The sequence below is a fragment of the Squalius cephalus genome (assembly GCF_949319135.1).
Source record: "Squalius cephalus genome assembly, chromosome: 4".
NCBI classification, from domain to species: domain Eukaryota; kingdom Metazoa; phylum Chordata; class Actinopteri; order Cypriniformes; family Leuciscidae; genus Squalius; species Squalius cephalus.
Window position 1 is genome coordinate 8,621,299 of NC_137125.1, and position 14,369 is coordinate 8,635,667.

The window sequence follows — 14,369 nt, forward strand, 5'->3', positions numbered from 1 at the left end:
TAAATTACATGGTTAAGTTCTTCTTTACTTTAGTCAAGAGGAGGGGGTTGAAAACCTGATTAGGTTCCAGTATTGTCTGGGAACTTCTCTCTGATGCGGGTAACAGCACCACCGGACAACACCAGGTAAGATTGTTACTGTCCTATTGAGGACTGTGTCTTCCACGTCACCCAAGAGCTGGAGATATGTGCCATAAACAGCTTTCCAAACAACTGGGTTTAGGGCGACAGGTTCAAAACCTGGATGAGCAGTTTTACACGCGGCCCTACCAACATGCTCACATCTGTGCTTCACTTACATGTCTGGAGGTCAAATTATGATAATAAAAAAAAAAAATGTGTATAAGAGCTTGGGTATAGTGGATAAAATGATAGTGGCTCTATAAACAATGAAATACATTTGGTTTATCAATATGTACAAAATGTATGTATGTATGAATATGTATCAATATGTATGTATGTATATAAATATATATAATAAAGAGCTGCCAACTCTCACGCATTCATCGTGAGAATCACGCAATTGACACTTTTCACACGCTCTCACGCCACACATCCATTTTCTCACGCACAGAAAAAATGCAAAGTAAAGAGGACACGGACACCGACAGACTAGACAGAGCAGGTTACTTATGAAAAAAAAAAGAAAAATCTCAGTTCTCAGATTCTGTCAAATTTATTATGAAATTCAAACAATAAATACCATTTTGGCACTTGTAAATGTGACGTGACAGATCCCTATAGCGGCATGTGAACCGATCATCTCTACTAGCTAATAGTATATACATGAATTAACAATTATGTATTACCGAAATATCTATTCCTCATACATAATATCGATCAATCCGTGTTTTTCAACCGCGGAAAGAGGTAAAACCGCTGGAGAACTAATATGTCACATAACATTTACCTCAGGAAAGCCATTTAATGACCATAATATGGGCTATAGCACGTTAGTTGTCTAGAAAAAAAGAGCTATAGAGAGTATTTTGCTAAATATGTGTACTATATTACATATTTATTATATTTTTACTTATATCATTAAATAAAGTTGTTATTATAATAAACTTATATTTTAGTTATTTTTAACCTTAAATAATACTACCAGCTGATAGGGCTCTGTGTATGTTTACAGCATTAGGTGCGATTGAAGATTTAAAACTGAGATGAAAAATTAACGCCCATCTTGTGTACCTAATATTTATCCAAATGAGTCAATATTAAATCAACTCACAAGAATTGAATTGAAATCGTGAAATTTGTGTCAAGCAATAATAAAAAAATGTAGCTTACCAGAAATTGTACGTAAACATTGTAACATGTTGTCACTAAACTTAATAAAATTCAGTTAGTAACTAAAATGTTTTGACAATCACAACACACTTTTTACATTGTACCAATTGAGACCATTGATGTGTAAACTGAATTTGGTGACACTACAGTGTGTAACATTTAAGTTAATGACTAATATTTGTAGTAGCGCTTTATGGGTTTTGCACTTTGCAGACGGTCTCACAGAGATCGATTTATATTATAAGACTCGTTTTGAGGAAAATGAGGTTGTAGCTCGTCATCTACGGATTGGAAATGGGTGTCATTTGAGCTCATGATTTATTGATCTGGGAAGTTCGGATCTGTGAATAACTTTACTGAACTCCTTGAACTAAGCACTGTCCCTATTTCTTTATACTTAAGTCCAAGTTCAAAATAAAACTCTATGAACCGCTCCATTGTTAACCTATGGAGCTGTCTGAAACACGGATTAAACAGGAAGTGTTTGTCCGAACCCGCAAAAGTTTTGAAAAATAAGGTGAGACTCTAAGATTTTTAGAAGTAATAATACAGAGTTGAGTGGCTCCTCACTTTTGTTGTGCAAAGTGTCAGGGGAAAATAAAGAGGATTCCCCAGTTGACAAATGCCACCTTAGCATGAAATCTGCCTCTGGTTACAGCAATGCCACCCTGACTGAAGATGCCAATGAGAACAATGACATCCGTCAAGCTGACACTGCTGTAACAGTGGAGATCAATAATGAGGATCAACTTTCGGGAAGGGCTTTGAAAGCACAGAGCAAAAAAAAAACGAAAAAGCTTAGAACAGGGGTCTCCAACACGTCGCTCGCGAGCTACCAGTAGCTCGTGGCCTGATTGAAGGTAGCTCGCCAAGACTTTTCATCCAATCAGAGTCAGGCAATATAGACGGGTGTCCCACCCCTCCAGTGCAAATTAAGTATTTATTTGACATATTGACATTTATTTGACATGCTGTGTGATAATTGTTTTTTTATTTATGAACATACAGATGTAATTACACTATAACAGAATAACAGAAAAAAAAAAAACTATCGACGTATAGCTACAACGTCAATGTTTCAATCAAGTACGTCATCACGCTTATAATTTGAGAAAAAAAAGTATTAGCTTGAGAGCGTTGCATCAGAATGAGTAAAGACGGCAGCCAAGCAAAGAAAAGGAAAAAAACATACTATTTTCATGAAGAATGGGAAAGTGAGTTTTTCTTTACAAATGTAGGCGAAAGATGTGTGTGCCTAATTTGCGGCGCTAGCATTGCTGTCGGTAAAAAGTGTAACATTGAGCGCCATTTCACACATTATGTCTGCTATCGCTGATGTCCAGCTCAGTGCCAACACTGTGGCAAGGAGAGTTTCTTTGCTGGCTTCAGATGCGATCGGACAATTAGAACGGGACATGGAAAGGTGTACGTGGTTTTCACTTCAGTGTGACGAATCGGTTGACTTAAGTGATACAGCTCAGTTGGCTGTTTTCATTCAGATGGTTTTTGTTGATTTTTCCTCCAAAGAGGAGTTTTTGACATTGCTTCCTCTGAAAACTACGACCAGAGGAGTCGACATCTACAACGTTTTCAAGACGTACTGCGTGGAAAAACGCGTGCCCCTTGAAAAGCTGGTATCTATGACAACAGATGAAGCACCAGCCATGATAGGGCGCCACTCTGGATTTATTGCGCATTGCAAGAACGACCCAGATTTTCCTGCATTTCTGAACTATCACTGCATCATTCATCAGCAGGCAATCTGCAGTAAGGTTATGTGCTCTGATCATGTCATGACACCGGTTGTTAAGATTATCAACTCAATTCGCGCAAAGTCCAAACAACACAGATGCTTCAAAGTGTTTCTTGATGAACTTTCTGCAGAGTATGGTGATCTCTTATTTCACACAGAAGTCAGATGGTTGAGTAGGGGAAAGGTACTTCACCGCTTTATTTCCTTGCTGAGTGAAATTAAAGCTTTTATGGAAGCAAGGGGGGAAGACACCAACCTGCATTCTTGGCTGATGTGACAGAGAAACTCAATCAGCTCAATCTTCAGTTACAAGGTAAAGACAAATCCTTATGTGATATGATCAGTGCTGTGAAGGCTTTTAAAGCAAAATTGTCATTTCACATTCATCAATTGAAAAACAACAGATTGCAGCACTTCCCTTCAGTGTTGAAGATGTTAGAAAGCCATGCAGATGCCACTGAAGTTTTTGATGTACACAAGTATTGTGACCTCCTGTCCAGGCTTGGGCAGGAATTTGAGGGACGGTTCAGTGATTTTGAAAAACTTGAGCCATGTGTGGCATTTATTGCCAACCCTTTTACGGAGATGGACATTGAAAACATTTCAAAGCAGATAGCTGAACTCTTCAATGTCAGTGCTTTAGAGATAGAGATGGAAGTTATTAATCTCCAAAATAATATCCAGTTAAAATCTCAGCAACATTTACCACATTTCTGGAGTCTGGTAGACTCAGGAGTCTACAAGAACATTCACCAAGCTGCACTCAAAGCATCTGCTTTATTTGGATCTACATACCTTTGTGAAGCAGCTTTTTCTGATATGAATGCGATCCAATCTAAATTCAGAACAAGACTGACAGATGAACATTTGAATGATTGCATAAGAGTGAACCTAAGTGCATACACACCAGCATATACCTCTCTTGTGGAAACAATGCAGTGTCAGTCAGCTCATTAAATGTAAGAAAATATGAATACACATAATATGTGTCCCTTCATGAACTTTTGTCATTTAGCTACTCTTATTTATGTAGCATACATTTTAGTTCAGAATAAAGACCAACATTTGAAATTGTTATGCTGTTTGTTTCCAAGTTTAATTTACTTTGAACATGACTTTTATGAATGCATACCATAACATGAACCATATAGCTGTGTAGCCAACAAAATCTGAATCTGTTCGGTAAATTTAAAGAATGAAATGAGTTTACAAAAACTCAGATGTATTTCAGGCATTTTTGCTTATTTGAGATTTATGATGAACTATAAACAACTGGTATGGTTAGCCAACAACTTCTCTGATACTGTTCTGTAAATTTAAAGAGTGAAATGAGTTTACAAAAACTCAGTTGTAGTATTTTTTGCTCAATTTAGAGTTAAGATGCACTATAACTATGTAACTGTTATTTGTTGACAACTATAATATAATTAGCAAAAGTACTGTTTGAACTGAACTGTTTTTTTTTTTCACTCTGACATTAAAAGGTGATGTATAAAAACTTTCAGGCATATTACAGTTTGGATTTTTGTCAATTTGAGAGTTATGATACATTATTTAAGAGATTTAAGTGTTAGATAATACGAGTAGCTCTCAGTCACTTTCATTTTTAAAAAGTAGCTCTCAAATGAAATAAGGTTGGAGACCCCTGGCTTAGAAGGTAGTGCCACAAGTCCAGGCGTGTGAAGAACGTCTACTGATAAAGTTCTGGTTAAACAGGTTTGAGTTCTGAAGATAACAACTCCACAGTCCTTTATGAAAATGCATGTTTAAAGGAGTTTCAAAGTAACTTCTGCTCAAGACAGTTCAAGTTCAGTGGAGGAACAAGCAACACCACATCGTCATTATTCATGGTTAGTAAATACTACTTTATAAAATACTGATAGATATGGATTTAAAAGTTTCATGTGTCCATTTACATTGATCTAGACTTAATAAACAGCATTGACACGTTGTTTATACAGTTTTTTTTTTTTATTGCGTACAAAACTCAAAGCATTTCTTTGCTTTGCAGATTTAAACAACAGCTTTCTGATGCCTCATATGTCTCTGTTTCTCTGTTCTCTCTTCATAAATAACCATATTCATCTCACAACCTTTATTTCAACTCATTAAGTTGGCTTGGGAAAGCCAACTTACTGAAATCCTATTTAAACTTATTAAGTTGGCTTGGGAAAGCCAACTTACTGAAATCCTATTTAAACTTATTAAGTTGGCTTGGGAAAGCCAACTTACTGAAATCCTATTTAAACTTCTTCTTCTTTTTCTTCTTATTTTTCTGACCGCAAATTTTTAGACACTACCTCCTCCTAGACCGTTCAAGCTACATACTCCAAACTCGGGTCAGACCTTCATACTGTTCTGACTTGGTGTGCTATATCTTTTCAGACTGATTTGAGTTATGGTTTTCTTAAAAATTAATATTAAAAATCATAAAAACCCCATTGACTTTCATTGCAGACTGCTCAAATTGAGCCAAGACTACGGTGGCCCATTAGTGCACAACCCAAAAACTCAAATCTAAATTCTCTAAAGCCCTAGACTCAATTAAACTACCATTCTAAATATATCTATCTATCTATCTATCTATCTATCTATCTATCTATCTATCTATCTATCTATCTATCTATCTATCTATCTATCTATCTTCAAACCTTATCTATCCATCAATCTATCTTCAAACCTTTATCTATCTATCTATCTATCTATCTATCTATCTATCTATCTTCAAACCTGATCTATCCATCTATCTATCTATCTTCAAACCTTATCTATCTATCTATCTATCTATCTATCTATCTATCTATCTATCTATCTATCATCTATCTATCTATCTATTTATCTATCTATCTATCTATCTTCAAACGTTTTCTATCTATCTATCTATCTATCTATCTATCTAACTTATCTATCTTTCTTTCTAACTAATCTATCTATCTTTCTAACTAACTTATCTTTCTTTCTTACAAATCTATCTATCTTCTAACTAACTTATCTATCTTTCTTTCTTTCTAACTAATCTATCCATCTTTCTAACTAACTTATCTATCTTTCTTTCTTACTAATCTCTCTTTCTAACTAACTTATCTATCTTTCTTTTTAACTAATCTATCTTTCTAACTAACTTATCTATCTTTCCTTCTTACTAATCTATCTTTCTAACTAACTTATCTATCTTTCTTACTAATCTATCTATCTTTCTAACTAACTTCTCTATCTTTCTTTCTTACTAATCTATCTTTCTAACTAACTTATCTATCTTTCTTTCTTACTAATCTATCTATCTTTCTAACTAACTTATCTATCTATCTATTTTACTAATCTATCTATTTTTCTAACTAACTTATCTGTCTTTCTTTCTTACTAATCTATCTATCTTTCTAACTAACTTATCTGTCTTTCTTTCTTTCTTTCTTTCTTACTAATCTTTCTATCTTTCTAACTAACTTATCTATCTTTCTTTCTTACTAATCTATCTATCTTTCTAACTAACTTATCTATCTTTCTTTCTTACTAATCTATCTATCTTTCTAACTAACTTATATATCTATCTATCTTTCTTTCTAACTAATCTATCTATCTTTCTAACTAACTTATCTATCTTTCTTTCTTTCTAACTAACTTATCTTTCTTTCTTACTAATCTATCTTTCTTACTTACTAATCTATCTTTCTAACTAACTTATCTATCTTTCTTTCTAACTAATCTATCTATCTTTCTAACTAACTTATCTATCTTTCTTTCTTTCTTTCTAACTAATCTATCTTTCTAACTAACTAACTTATCTTTCTTTCTTACTCTAATCTATCTATATTTCTAACTAACTTATCTATCTATCTTTCTTTCTAACTAATCTATCTTTTCTAACCAACTTATCTGTCTGTCTGTCTTTCTTTCTTTCTTTCTTTGTAACTAATTTATCTATACTTCTTTCTTACTAATCTGTCTATCTATCTTTCTAACTAACTTATCTATCTTTCTTTCTTACTAATCTATCTTTCTAACTAACTTATCTATTTTCTTTCTTTCTATCTAACTTATCTTTCTTTCTAACTAATCTATCTATCTTTCTAACTAACTTATCTATATTTCTTTCTTTTTAACTAATCTATCTATCTTTCTAACTAACTTATCTATCTATCTTTCTTTCTTTCATACTAATCTATCTATCTTTCTAACTAACATATCTATCTTTCTTTCTTACTAATCTATCTATCTTTCTAACTAACTAACTTATCTATCTATCTTTCTTTCATACTAATCTATCTATCTTTCTAACTAACTTATCTTTCTTTCTTTCTTTTTAACTAATCTATCTATCTTTTTAACAAACTTATCTATATTTCTTTTTAACTAATCTATCTATCTTTCTAACTAACTTATCTATCTTTCTTTATTTCTTAGTAATCTATCGATCTTTCTAACTAACTAACTTATCTATCTTTCTTTCTAACTAATCTATCTATCTTTCTAACTAACTTATCTATCTTTCTTTCTTTCTTACTAATCTATCTCTTTCTAACTAACTTATCTATCTTTCTTTCTTTCATACTAATCTATCTATCTTTCTAACTAACATATCTATCTTTCTTTCTTACTAATCTATCTATCTTTCTAACTAACTAACTTATCTATCTATCTTTCTTTCATACTAATCTATCTATCTTTCTAACTAACTTATCTTTCTTTCTTTCTTTCGTTTTAACTAATCTATCTATCTTTTTAACTAACTTATCTATATTTCTTTTTAACTAATCTATCTATCTTTCTAACTAACTTATCTATCTTTCTTTATTTCTTAGTAATCTATCTCTTTCTAACTAACTAACTTATCTATCTTTCTTTCTAACTAATCTATCTATCTTTCTAACTAACTTATCTATCTTTCTTTCTTTCTTTTTAACTAATCTAGCTATCTTTCTAACTAACTTATCTATCTTTCTTTCTTTCTAACTAATCTATCTTTCTAACTAACTTATCTATCTTTCTTTCTTTCTAACTAATTTTTCTTTCTTTCTAACTAACTTATCTTTCTTTCTTTCTTACTAATCTATCTATCTTTCTAACTAACTTATCTATCTATCTTTCTTTCTGTCTAATCTATCTATCTTTCTAACTAACTAACTTATCTATCTTTCTTTCTTACTAATCTATCTTTCTAACTAACTTATCTATCTATCTATCTTTCTTTCTTTCTTTTTAACTAATCTATCTTTCTTTCTTTTTAACTAATCTATCTATCTTTCTAACTTATCTATCTTTCTTTCTTTCTTTCTTTTTAACTAATCTATCTTTCTAACTAACTTATCTATCTTTCATTCTTACTAATCTATCTATCTTTCTAACTAACTCATCTATCTTTCTTTCTTACTAATCTATCTATCTTTCTAACTAACTTATCTATCTATCTTTCTTTCTTTCTTTCTTTTTAACTAATCTATCTATCTTTCTAACTTATCTCTTTCTTTCTTTCTAACTAATCTATCTATCTATCTATCTATCTATCTATCTATCTATCTATCTATCTATCTATCTAACTTATCTTTCTATCTTTCTACCTAATCTATCTATCTTTCTAACTAACTTATCTATCTTTGTCTCTTACTAATCTATCTTTCTTTCTAACTAATCTATCTATCTTTCTTACTTATCTATCTTTCTTTCTTTCTTTTTAACTAATCTATCTTTCAAACTAACTTATCTATCTTTCTTTCTTTCGAACTAATCTATCTTTCTAACTAACTTATCTTTCTTTCTTTCTTACTAATCTATCTATCTTTCTAACTAACTTATCTATCTATCTATATTTCTTTCTTTCTTTCTTTTTAACTAATCTATCTTTCTTTCTTTTTAACTAATCTATCTATCTTTCTAACTTATCTATCTTTCTTTCTTTCTTTTTAACTAATCTATCTTTCTAACTAACTTATCTATCTTTCATTCTTACTAATCTATCTATCTTTCTAACTAACTCATCTATCTTTCTTTCTTACTAATCTATCTATCTTTCTAACTAACTTATCTTTCTTTCTTTCTTACTAATCTATCTATCTTTCTAACTAACTTATCTTTCTTTCTTTCTTACTAATCTATCTTTCTAACTAACTAACTTATCTATCTTTCTTTCTTTCTTACTAATCTTTCTTTTTCTTTCTTTCTTTCTTTCTTTCTTTCTACCTAATCTTTCTTTCTTTCTTTCTTTCTTTCTCTTACCTAATCTTTCTTTCTTTCTAACTAATCTTTCTTTCTTTCTTTATAACTTTTCTTTCATTCTAACTAATCTTTATTTCTATCTTTCTTGCTTTCTAACTAATGTCTTTCTTTCTTTCTAACTAACTTATCTATCTTTCTTTCTTTCTTTTTAACTAATCTATCTCTTTATTTCTTTTTAACTAATCTATCTATCTTTCTAACTTATCTCTTTCTTTCTAACTAATCTATCTATCTTTCTAACTAACTTATCTTTCTTTCTTTCTACCTAATCTATCTATCTTTCTAACTAACTTATCTATCTTTCTTTCTTACTAATCTATCTTTCTTTCTAACTAATCTATCTATCTTTCTTACTAACTTATCTATATTTCTTTCTTTCTAACTAACTTATCTATCTATCTTTCTAACTAACTTATCTATCTTTTTTCTTTCTAGCGAATCTATCTATCTTTCTAACTAACTTATCTATCTTTTTCTTACTAATCTATCTTTCTAACTAACTTATCTTTCTTTATAACTAATCTATCTATCTTTCTAACTAACTTATCTATCTTTTTTCTTTCTTTCTAACTAACTAATCTATCTATCTTTCTAACTAACTTATCTATCTTTCTTTATTTCTTACTAATCTATCTATATTTCTAACTAACTTATATATCTATTTTTCTAACTAACTTATCTCTTTCTTTCTTACTTATCTATCTTTCTAACTAATTTATCTATCTTTCTTTATTTCTTACTAATCTGTCTTTCTAACTAACTTATCTATCTTTCTTTATTGCTTACTAATCTATCTATCTTTCTAACTAACTTATCTCTTTCTTTCTTTCTTACTAATCTATCTATCTTTCTAACTAACTGATCTATCTTTCTTTCTTTTTAACTAATCTATCTATCTTTCTAACTTATCTATCTTTCTTTTTAACTAATCTATCTTTCTAAATAACTTATCTATCTTTCTTTCTTTCTAACTAATCTATCTATCTTTCTAACTAACTTTTCTTTCTTTCTTTCTTACTAATCTATCTATCTTTCTAACTAAAAAACTAACTTATCTATCTTTCTTTTTTTCTTACTAATCTATCTTTCTAACTAACTTATCTATCTTTCTTTCTTTTTAACTAATCTATCTATCTTTCTTTCTTTCTTTCTTTTTAACTAATCTATCTATCTTTCTAACTAACTTATCTATCTTTCTTTCTTACTAATCTATCTATCTTTCTAACTTATCTATCTTTCTTTATTTCATACTAATCTATCTTTCTAACTAACTAACTAACTTATCTATCTTTATTTCTAACTAATCTATCTATCTTTCTAACTATCTTATCTATCTTTCTAACTAACTTTTCTATCTTTATTTATTTTTTACTAATCTATCTATCTTTCTTTATTTCATACTAATCTATCTTTCTAACTAACTAACTAACTTATCTATCTTTATTTCTAACTAATCTATCTATCTTTCTAACTATCTTATCTATCTTTCTAACTAACTTTTCTATCTTTATTTATTTTTTACTAATCTATCTATCTTTCTAACTAACTTAATCTTTCTTTCTTTCTAACTAATCTATCTCTCTAACTAACTTATCTATCTTTCTTTATTTCTAACTAATCTATCTATCTTTCAAACTAATCTTTTGTTTCCTTTCTAACTAATGTGTTTCTTTTTTCCAACTATTCTTTCTTTTGAACTAATCTATCTGTTAAACTGTAACCTACTTTAAACTTCAAACTACTTTAAACTTCTTCAAACTCTCTGGTCCGGCTTTCTCAAGCCAACTTAAAGTTTGTCTCAACAAACTTTTTTTTCTAGTTATTCTTATTCTTCTGACCCAAAAATTTTAGACACTAACTCCTCCTAGAGCTTTAACTCTACAAACTCCAAACTGTTCTGACTCGAGTTGCTATATCTTTTCAGACTGATTTGACTTTCAGTTTTCTTAAAAATTAATATTAAATATCATAAAAATCCCACTGACTTTCATTGCAGAGTGCTCAAATTGAGCCAAGGCTACGGTGGCCCATTAGTGCACAAACACAAAAACTCAAATCTAAACTCCCTGAAGCCCTAGACTCAATTAAACTACTATTCTATTTACTAATAAACCTATCTATCTATCTATCTATCTATCTATCTATCTATCTATCTATCTATCTTTATAACTAACTTATCTATCTTTCTTCTTTTCTAACTAATCTATCTATCTTTATAACTAACTTATCTCTTTATAACTAACTTATCTATCTTTCTTTCTTTCTTACTAATCTATCTATCTTTCTAACTAACTTATCTATCTTTTTCTTTCTTACTAATCTATCTATCTTTCTAACTAACTTATCTATCTCTTTCTTTCTTTCTTTCTTTCTTTCTAACTAATCTATCTATCTAACTTATCTATCTTTTTTCTTTTTAACTAATCTATCTATCTTTCTAACTAACTTATCTATCTTTCTTTTTTTCTAACTAACTAACTTATCTTTCTTTCTTTCTTACTAATCTATCTATATTTCTAACTAACTTATCTATCTTTCTTTCTAACTAATCGATCTATCTTTCTAACTAACTAACTTATCTATCTTTCTTTTTTTCTTTTTAACTAATCTATCTATTTCTAACCAACTTATCTATCTTTCTTTCTTTTTAACTAATCTATCTATCTTTCTAACTAACTTATCTATCTTTCTTTCTTTTTAACTAATCTATCTTTCTAACCAACTTATCTGTCTGTCTTTCTTTCTTTCTTTCTAACAAATCTATCTATCTTTCTAACTAACTTATCTATCTATCTTTCTTTATTTCTAACTAATCTATCTTTTTAACTAAGTTATCTGTCTATCTTTCTTTCATTTTAACTAATCTATATATCTTTCTAACTAACTTATCTATCTTTCTTTATTTCTTTCTAACTAATCTATATATCTTTTATAATTAACTTATCTATCTTTCTTTTTAACTAAGCTATCTATCTTTCTAACTAACTTATCTTTCTTTCTTACTGCTTCTTTCTATCTATTTTTCTAACTAACTTATCTATCTTTTTTCATTCTAACTAATCTATCTTTCTAACTTATCTATCTTTCTTTCTTACTGCTTCTTTCTATCTATTTTTCTAACTAACTTATCTATCTTTCTTTCATTCTAACTAATCTATCTATCTTTCTAACTAACTTATCTAACTTGCGTTCTTTTTAACTAATCTATCTATCTTTCTAACTAACTAACTTATCTATCTTTCTTTCTTTCTTTCTAACTAATCTATCTATCTTTCTAACTTATCTATCTTTCTTTCTTACTAATCTATCTTTCTTTCTTACTAATCTATCTTTCTAACTAACTTATCTATCTTTCTTTCTTACTAATCTATCTATCTTTCTAACTAACTTATATATCTTTCTTTCTTTTTAACTAAGCTATCTATCTTTCTTTCTTACTGCTTCTTTCTATCTATTTTTCTAACTAACTTATCTATCTTTCTTTCATTCTAACTAATCTATCTATCTTTCTAACTAACTTATCTATCTTTCTTTCTTACTAATCTATCTTTCTTTCTTACTAATCTATCTATCTTTCTAACTAACTTATCTATCTTTCTTACTAATCTATCTATCTTTCTAACTAACTTATCTATCTTTCTTTCTTTTTAACTAATCTATCTATCTATCTTTCTTTTTAACTAATCTAGCTATCTTTCTAAATAACTAATCTATCTTTCTTTATTTCTAACTAATCTATCTATCTTTCTAACTAACTTATCTATCTTTCTTACTAATCTATCTATCTTTCTAACTAACTTATCTATATTTCTTTCTTTCTTTCTAACTAATCTATCTATCTTTCTAACTAACTTATCTATCTTTCTTTCTTTTTAACTATCTATCTTTCTTTCTAACTAATCTATCTATCTTTCTAACTAACTTATCTATCTTTCTTTCTTTTTAACTATCTATCTTTCTTTCTAACTAATCTATCTATCTTTCTAACTAACTTATCTATCTTTCTTTCTTACTAATCTATCTTTCTTTCTTACTAATCTATCTATCTTTCTTTCTTACTAATCTATCTATCTTTCTAACTAACTTATCTATCTTTCTTACTAATCTATCTTTCTAACTAACTTATCTATCTTTCTTTCTTTTTAACTAATCTATCTATCTATCTTTCTTTTTAACTAATCTATCTCTTTCTTTCTTACTAATCTATCTATCTTTCTAACTAACTTATCTATCTTTCTTACTAATCTATCTTTCTAACTAACTTATCTATCTTTCTTTCTTTTTAACTAATCTATCTATCTATCTTTCTTTTTAACTAATCTAGCTATCTTTCTAAATAACTAATCTATCTTTCTTTATTTCTAACTAATCTATCTATCTTTCTAACTAACTTATCTATCTTTCTTACTAATCTATCTTTCTAACTAACTTATCTATCTTTCTTTCTTTTTAACTAATCTATCTATCTATCTTTCTTTTTAACTAATCTAGCTATCTTTCTAAATAACTAATCTATCTTTCTTTATTTCTAACTAATCTATCTATCTTTCTAACTAACTTATCTATCTTTCTTACTAATCTATCTATCTTTCTAACTAACTTATCTATATTTCTTTCTTTTTAACTAATCTATCTATCTTTCTAACTAACTTATCTATCTATCTTTCTTTCTTTCTAACTAATCTATCTATCTTTCTAACTAACTTATCTATCTTTCTTACTAATCTATCTATCTTTCTAACTAACTTATCTATATTTCTTTCTTTTTAACTAATCTATCTATCTTTCTAACTAACTTATCTATCTATCTTTCTTTCTAACTAATCTATCTATCTTTCTAACTAACTTATCTATCTTTCTTACTAATCTATCTATCTTTCTAACTAACTTATCTATCTTTCTTTCTTACTAATCTATCTATCTTTCTTTCTTTCTAACTAATCTATCTATCTTTCTAACTAACTTATCTATCTTTCTTTCTTACTAATCTATCTTTCTTTCTTACTAATCTATCTATCTTTCTTTCTTACTAATCTATCTATCTTTCTAACTAACTTATCTATCTTTCTTACTAATCTATCTATCTTTCTAACTAACTTATCTATCTTTCTTTC

General features: G+C 28.8%; 1 protein-coding gene across 1 annotated transcript in view; it reads left to right on the forward strand.

Annotated features, from left to right (window-relative positions):
* Positions 1-4,765: 4,765 nt before the first annotated feature.
* Positions 4,766-14,369, forward strand: part of LOC307157610 (uncharacterized protein) — a 178,346-nt gene continuing 168,742 nt past the window's right edge. The window contains exon 1 of the mRNA XM_079869539.1: positions 4,766-4,895. The gene's annotated coding sequence lies outside the window, so the exon portion shown is untranslated. The remainder of the gene's footprint in view (positions 4,896-14,369) is intronic.